This window comes from Physeter macrocephalus, chromosome 1 (assembly GCF_002837175.3).
Source record: "Physeter macrocephalus isolate SW-GA chromosome 1, ASM283717v5, whole genome shotgun sequence".
Taxonomy (NCBI): domain Eukaryota; kingdom Metazoa; phylum Chordata; class Mammalia; order Artiodactyla; family Physeteridae; genus Physeter; species Physeter macrocephalus.
In genome coordinates this window covers 116,943,863-116,952,049 of record NC_041214.2, presented here as the reverse complement: position 1 = coordinate 116,952,049, position 8,187 = coordinate 116,943,863, and positions in this window count along the sequence as shown.

The following is an 8,187-nucleotide window of genomic DNA, read 5'->3' as shown; positions in this document are numbered from 1 at the left end:
AATCAAGTCCAGGAAGCACAGAGAGTCCCATACAGGATAAATCCAAGGAGATACATGTCTAGACACATATTAATCAAACTATCAAAAATTAAATACAAAAAAAAATTAAAAGCAGCAAGGGAAAAGCAACAAATAACATACAAGGGAACCCCCATAAGGTTAACAGCTGATCTTTCAGCAGAAACTCTGCAAGCTAGAAGGGAGTGACAGGACATATTTAAAGTGATGAAAGGGAAAAACTTACAACCAAGATTACTCTACCCAGCAAGCATCGCATTCAGATTCAACAAAGAAATTAAAACCTTTACAGACAAGCAAAAGCTAAGAGAATTCAGCACCACCAAACCAGCTTTACAACAAATGCTAAAGGAACTTCTCTAGGCAGGAAACACATGAGAAGGAAAAGACCTACACTACCAAACCCAAAACAATTAAGAAAATGTTAATAGGAACATGCATATCCATAACTAACTTAAATGTAAATGGATTAATGCTCCAACCAAAAGTCAGAGACTGGCTGAATGGATACAAAAACAAGGCCCATATATATGCTGAAGTAGAGACCTACTTCAGACCTAGGGACACATACAGACTGAAAGTGAGGAGATGGAAAAAGATATTCCATTCAAATGGATATCAAGAAAAAGCTAGAGTAGCAATTCTCACATCAGACAAAACAGACTTTAAAATAAAGACTATTACAAGACACAAAGAAGGACACTACACAATGATCAAGGGATCAATCCAAGAAGATATAACAATTGTAAATATTTATGTACCCAACACAGGAGCACCTCAATACATAAGGCAAATGGTAACAGCCATAAAAGGGGAAATCGACAGTAGCAAAATAATAATAGGGGACTTTAACACCCCACTTTCACCAATGGACAGATCATCCAAAGTGAAAATAAATAAGGAAACACAAACTTTAAATGACACATTCAATGAGATGGACTTAACTGATATTTATAGGACATTCCATCCAAAACAACAGAATACACTTTCTTTTCAAGTGTTCATGGATCATTCTCCAGGATAGATCACATCTTGGGTCACAAATCAAGCCTTAGTAATTTTAAGAAAATTGAAATCATATCAATTTTCTGACCACAACACTATGAGCCTAGACATCAATCACAGAAAAAAAATTGTAAAAAATACAAACACACGGAAGCTAAACAATACGTTACTAAATAACCAAGAGTTCACTGAAGAGATCAAAGAGGATATTAAAAAAATACCTAGAAATAAATGACAATGAAAACACGGTGACCCAAAATCTATGGGATGCAGCAAAAGCAGTTCTAAGAGGGAAGTTTATAACAAAACAATCCTACCTCAAGAAACAAGAAACATCTCAAATAAACAACCTAACCTCACACCTAAAGCAATTAGAGAAAGAAGAACAAAAAAGAACCCTAAGGTTAGCAAAAGGAAACAGATCATAAAAAATCAGATCAGGGCTTCCCTGGTGGCGCAGTGGTTGAGAGTCTGCCTGCCGATGCAGGGGACACGGGTTTGTGCACCACTCCAGGAAGATCCCACATGCCGTGTAGTGGCTAGGCCTGTGAGCCATGGCCACTGAGCCTGCGTGTCTGGAGCCTGTGCTCTGCAACAGGAGAGGCCACAACAGTGAGAGGGCCGTGTAGCGCAAAAAAAAAAAAAAAAAAAAAAAAAAAAATCAGATCAAATCAGAAATACAAGAAAAAGAAATGACAGAAACAATAGCAAAGAACAAAAAAAACTAAAACGTGGTTCTTTGAGAAGATAAACAAAATTGATAAACCATTAGCCAGACTCATCAAGAAAAAAGGGAAAAGACTGAAATCAATTGAATTAGAAATAAAAAGGAGAAGTAACAACTGACAATGCCAAAAAGCAAAGGATCATGAGAAATTACTACAATCAACTATATGCCAATAAAATGGACAACCTGGAAGAAATGGACACTTTCTTAGAAAGCACAACCTTCCGAGACTGAACCAGGAAGAAACAGAAAATATAAACAGACCAATCACAAGCACTGAAATTGAAACTGTGATTAAAAATCTTCCAACAAACAAAAGCGCAGGACCATATGGCTTCACAGGCAAATTCTATCAAACATTTAGAGAAGAGCTAATACTTACCCTTCTCAAACTCTTCCACAATACAGCAGAGGGAGGAACACTCGCAAACTCATTCTATGAGGCCACCATCAGCCTGATACCAAAACCAGACAAAGATGTCACACAAAAAAGAAAACTACAGGCCAATATCACTGATGAACACAGATGCAAAACTCCTCAAAAAAACACTAGCAAACAGAATCCAACAGCACATTAAAAGGGTCATACACCATGATCAAGTGGGATTTATCCCAGGAATGCAAGGATTCTTCAATATACGCAAATCTATTAATGTGATAAACCATATTATCAAATCAAAGGAGACAAACCATGTGATCATCTCACTAGATGCAGAAAAAGCTTTCGACAAAATTCTACACCCATTTATGATAAAAACCCTCCAGAAGGTAGGAACAGAGGGAACTTACCTCAACATAATAAAGCCCATATATGACAAACCCGCAGCCAGCATCATGTTCAACGGTGAAAAACTGAAACCATTTCCACTAAGATCAGGAACAAGACAAGGTTGCCCATTCTCACCATTATTAGTCAACATAGTTTTGGAAGTCTTAGCCACAGCAATCTGAGAAGAAAAAGAAATAAAAGAAGTCCATATCAGAAAAGAAGAAGTAAAGCTGTCACTGTTTGTAATATATTAAAAAATTAAATTTAAAAAAAAGTAAATAAAATGCAGTTATATACTGAAATATATTTTTAAATTATTCCAGGCAAGATTTTTTAATCTTTCAAACCTAAAATGAATAAAGCATAAGTTCCAGTTAAAAAAATAAACAAAAAATAAAATAAAATAAAATGGCAATTTTTATCAAAATAAGAAGAAATCCTACTAGGAGAAATAGAACTTACTTTAAATGTAAAGGGGTTTTATTTAATTTTGGTTAAAATACTATAATTGTGTAATAGTTCTTAATAGCTTTTTGGAACTTTTAATTATATAGAGCACTTTGATACAAGTGCATGTTTAATTGCATATAAGAAAGACGTGGTGGTATACAGAAGGAAAATCTGCTTCAAAACACTAATATATTCACATGCCAAATAATAATGCTACTTTATCATTTCTTTCCTAGAGGACAGACCTCTTTAAGCCAATATTTAAAATGCATGAATTTATATAAGCAGAGCTGCAGGTGCAGTCATGTTTGTTGGAGTTAAAATTTTTCTGCACTTTTCCATAACTAGTAGTAATTTAATTCAATTGGGAAATTTAGGCCTCATTTTTAACTAACACCAATTAAGATAATTATATTGTACAGATAAATTCACTTTTTGTTTATGATATGATGAATCATCCATTTCATCTTCATTTCTATTCCTGCAGTGTTTGAGTTGCGTCACTTTGTACCATACAGATGTTTCTTCTTAGTTTCAGTTGAGTGGTAAGTGAAGTGATTTTAACAGTCCATCAAACGTTGTGTTTCTGTCTCACAGGCAAACTGCTATACAGCAAATTCACGAATTGCAGTTCTGAACCTTTAATATTTACAAATCATCAAAGTTCCCCAATCAGTGTGGGAAGTTTTTTAACACTTCTCTTCCTTTTTGTGAAGCACAGAAAAATGTAATTCATTTTTATTCTATTTAGTTATGATTATGATATATGCTATTAGTTTCTGTTATTATTATTGAACTAAATGTTGGTATTACTTAAAATTCACTAAATAAGGTAATTTTAAAAGGTTAAGGTATCACTGTCTTGAATGGTATCAGTTAAGTAAAATATACCATGAATGTAATTCAAAAAGCATCTTACAAACATCATCTAAAATAACCACTGTTTTAAAAAGCACATATCAGTTATTTCCTATATATGACAAAAAATTTCAGATAGTAAATAAATCTGTAAAATTAGAAGTTGTTTGTAGAGCTACTTCTGCAAATTTTTCTAAACGTTAAAGGATAAAGCTCATGCAGTTTATAATGCAATTACACTGCTTAGAAACTTTTAAAAATATATTTTCCAATACATGCATTATAATATAAATCTACTGTAAATAATTCCTCTACCATACTAATCATTCTGGAAGTCTTGCAACATTGTTTAAATCTAGTTCTATATGGTTCTTATTGACTTGACTATTTTTCCATACTAATTGTTCACTATGTGGCAATTTAAAGATATTATAATACTAATATTATTCCAATCTGATTAAAGATGAGAATAATTATTTAACCATTAAGTAATAGTTAATAACTATTTACAAAGCATCAAATAGAAAACCAAACACCATGAGGTCTAAGTCACACAAACATCTCAGATTCTCAATATTCTCAGCTTGGTCTCGTGGAAATATCATTGTAATAGCTGAGAAGTCCTATGTCTACAATAAACCAGCGATAAAGAAAATGATCAAGAAATTTCAAACTTAGGATTTCTACATCCTGATTTTTAAAATAAAGTGGTTAGGTTAAAGGAAACTCAAAATCTCTTCCATATAAAAATATCCTCAAATTTTTTTCTTCGTGAACACAAAGAAAGTTGATCTGTCTCTTCTTGCTAAAGAGCAATTATATATTATTTTTGTTAGGTTCTTAAATGATAGTAGTCTTACAATATGTTTCTGAATTTATGTATTTTTATATAATTTTAGCCTATTATAAGAACTGAAGCCTGGCTCTCTCAGACACCTTAACCAGACAGCAGCACTATTAGAAGCCCTCTTTTAGAAGAGAGAGGGATGCCTACTGTCCCCGTTCCTCCGACAGGGTGATCACAGTGAGGACATTCAGATGTTTCTTCCGTGTTTTGTGAGCAACTTGTATTTTCTAGACGTTTCCACAGGGCACTGAGTAGAGTTCCCTGAACTATATAGTAGGGTCATTCTTAGATTTGGTTAGCATAAAATACATTGATTTAAACCTATCTTTCTTGAAAAATTTCCTGAGAAGATGGCAGAGTAGAAGGACTTGCTCTCACTCCTTCTTGTGAGGGAGCCAGAATCATAACTAATGGCTGAACAATCATCCACAGGAAGACACTGGAACTCACCATAAAAGATACCCCACATCCATCCAAAGAAAAAGGAGAAGACACAGTGAGATGGTAGGAGGGGCGCAATCACAATAAAATCAAATCCCATAACCACTGGGTGGGTGACTCACAAACTGAAGAACAATTATAACAAAGTCCACCCACTGGAGTGAAAGTTCTGAGCCCCAACTCCGGCTTCCAGCCTAGGGGTCCAGCAATGGAAGGAGGAATTCGCAGAGAGTCAGACTTTGAAGGCTAGCAGGATTTGACTGCAGGACTTCAACAGGACTTGGGGAAACAGAGACTCCACTCTTGGAGGGCACACACAAAGTAATGTGTGCATCAGGACCCAGGGGGAAGGAGCAGTGACCCGAAAGGAGACTGAACCAGGCCTACCAGCTAGTGTTGGAGAGTCTCCTGCAGAGGCAGGTGGTGTCTGTGGCTCACTGTGGGGACAAGGACACTGGCAGCAGAAGTTCTGGGAAGTACTCCTTGGCGTGACCCCTCCAGGAGTCCACCATTAGCCCCACCAAAGAGCCTGTAGGCTCCAGTGCTGGGTCACCTCAGGCAAAACAACCAACAGGGAGGGAACTCAGCCCCACCCATCAGCAGACAAGTGGATTAAAGTTTTACTGAGCTCTGCCCAGCAGAACAATACCCAGCTCTACCCACCAACAGTCCCTCACATCAGGAAGCTTTCACAAGCCTCTGAGGTAGCCTCATTCATCAGAGGGCAGAGAGCAGAAGCAAGAACTACAGTCCTGCAGCCTGTGGAACGTAAACCACATTCACAGAAAGACAGATAAAATGAAAAGGCAGAGGACTATGTACCAAATGAAGGAACAAGTTAAAACCCCAGAAAAACAACTAAATGAAGTGGAGATAGGCAACCTTCCAGAAAAAGAGCTCAGAATAATGATAGTGAAGATGACCCAGGACCTCGGAAAAGCACAGAGGCAAAGATCAAGAAGATGCAAGAAATGTTTAACAAAGACTTACAAGAATTAAAGAACAAACACCTACAAGAATTAAAGAACAAACATCTGGAAGAATTAAAGAAGAAACAAATAGAAATGAACAATATAATAACTGAAATGAAAAATAAACTAGAAGGAATCAATAGCAGAGTAACTGAGGCAGAAGAATAGATAAGTGACCTGGAAGCCAGAATGGGGAAATACACTGCTATGGAACAGAATGAAGAAAAAAGAATGAAAAGAAATGAAGACAGCCTAAGAGACCTCTGGGACAACATTAAATGCAACAACATTCACATTATAGTAGTCCCAGAGGAGAAGAGAGAGGGAAAGGACCTGAGAAAATATTTGAAGAGACTGTAGTTGAAAACTTCCCTAACATGGGAAAGGAAATAGCCACCCAATTCCAGGAAGCACAGAGAGTCCCAGGCATGATAAACCCAAGGAGAAACACGCCTAGACACAGGGTAATAAAATGGACAAAAATTAAAGACAAAGAAAAATTATTAAAAGCAACAAGGGGAAAATGACAAATAACATACAAGGGAACTCCCATAAGGTTAACAACTGATTTCTCAGCAGAAGATCTACAAGCCAGAAGGGAGGGGCATTACATATTTAAAGTGATGAAAGGGAAGAACCTACAACCAAGATTACTCTACCCGGCAAGGATCTAATTCAGATTTGACAGAGAAATCAAAAGCTTTACAGATAAGCAAAAGCTAAGAGAATTCTCAAGCTAAGCTAAGAGCCTACCAAACCATCTCTACAACAAATGCTAAAGGAACTTCTCTAAGTGGGAAACACAAGAGAAGAAAAGGACCTACAAAAACAAACCCAAAACAGTTAAGAAAATGGAAATAGGAACATACATATTGATAATTACCTTAAATGTGAATGAATTAAATGTTCCAACCAAAACACACAGGCTTGCTGAATGGATATAAAACAAGATCCATATATATGCTGTTTACAAGAGACCTACTTCAGACGTAGGGACACATACAGACTGAAAGTGAGGGGATGAAAAAAGATATTCCATGCAAATGGAAATCAAAAGAAAGCTGAAGTAGCAATACCCATATCAGATAAAACAGACTTTAAAATAAAGAATGTTAGAAGAGACAAGGAAGGACACTACATAATGATCAAGGGAGCAATCCAAGAAGAAGATATAACAATTATAAATATATATACACCCAACATAGGAGCACCTCAATACATAAGGCAAATACTAACAGTTATAAAAGAGGAAAACGAGAGTAACACAATAATAGTGGGGGACTTTAAAACTTCTCACACCAATGGACAGATCATCTAGACAGAAAATTAATAAGGAGACACAAGCTTTAAATGACACAATAGAACAGACAGATTTAATTGATATTTATAGGACATTCCATCCAAAAACAGCAGATTACACTTTCTTCTCAAATGCACATGAAACATTCTCCAGAAAAGATCTCATATTGGGTCACAAATCAAGCCTCAGTCAACTTAAGAAAATTGAAATCATATCAAGCTTCTTTTCTGACCACAGCGTATGAGATTAGAAATAAACTACAGGGAAAAAAATGTAAAAAATACAGACACATGGAGGCTAAACAATACATTACTAAATAACCGAGAGATCACTGAAGAAATCAAAGAGGAAATCAAAAAATACCTAGAGATAAATGACAATGAAAACATGATGATCCAAAGCCTATGGGATGCAGCAAAAGCAGTTCTAGAGGGTAGTTTATAGCAATACAATCCTACCTCAAGAAATAAGAAAAATTTCAAATAAACAATCTAAACTTACACCTGAAGGAACTAGAGAAAGAAGAACAAGTTACAAAAGACAACGCAGAAATACAAACCATCCTAAGAGACTACTAAAAGCAACTTCTATGCAAATAAAATGGACAACCTGGAAGAAATGGACAAATAGAAAGCTATAACCTTCCAAGACTGATCCAGGAAGAAACAGAAAATATGAACAGACCAATCACAAGTAATGAAATTGAAACTGTGATTAAAAATCTTCCAACAAACAAAAGCCCAGGACCAGATGGCTCCACAGGCGAATTCCATCAAACATTTAGAGAAGAGCTAACACCCA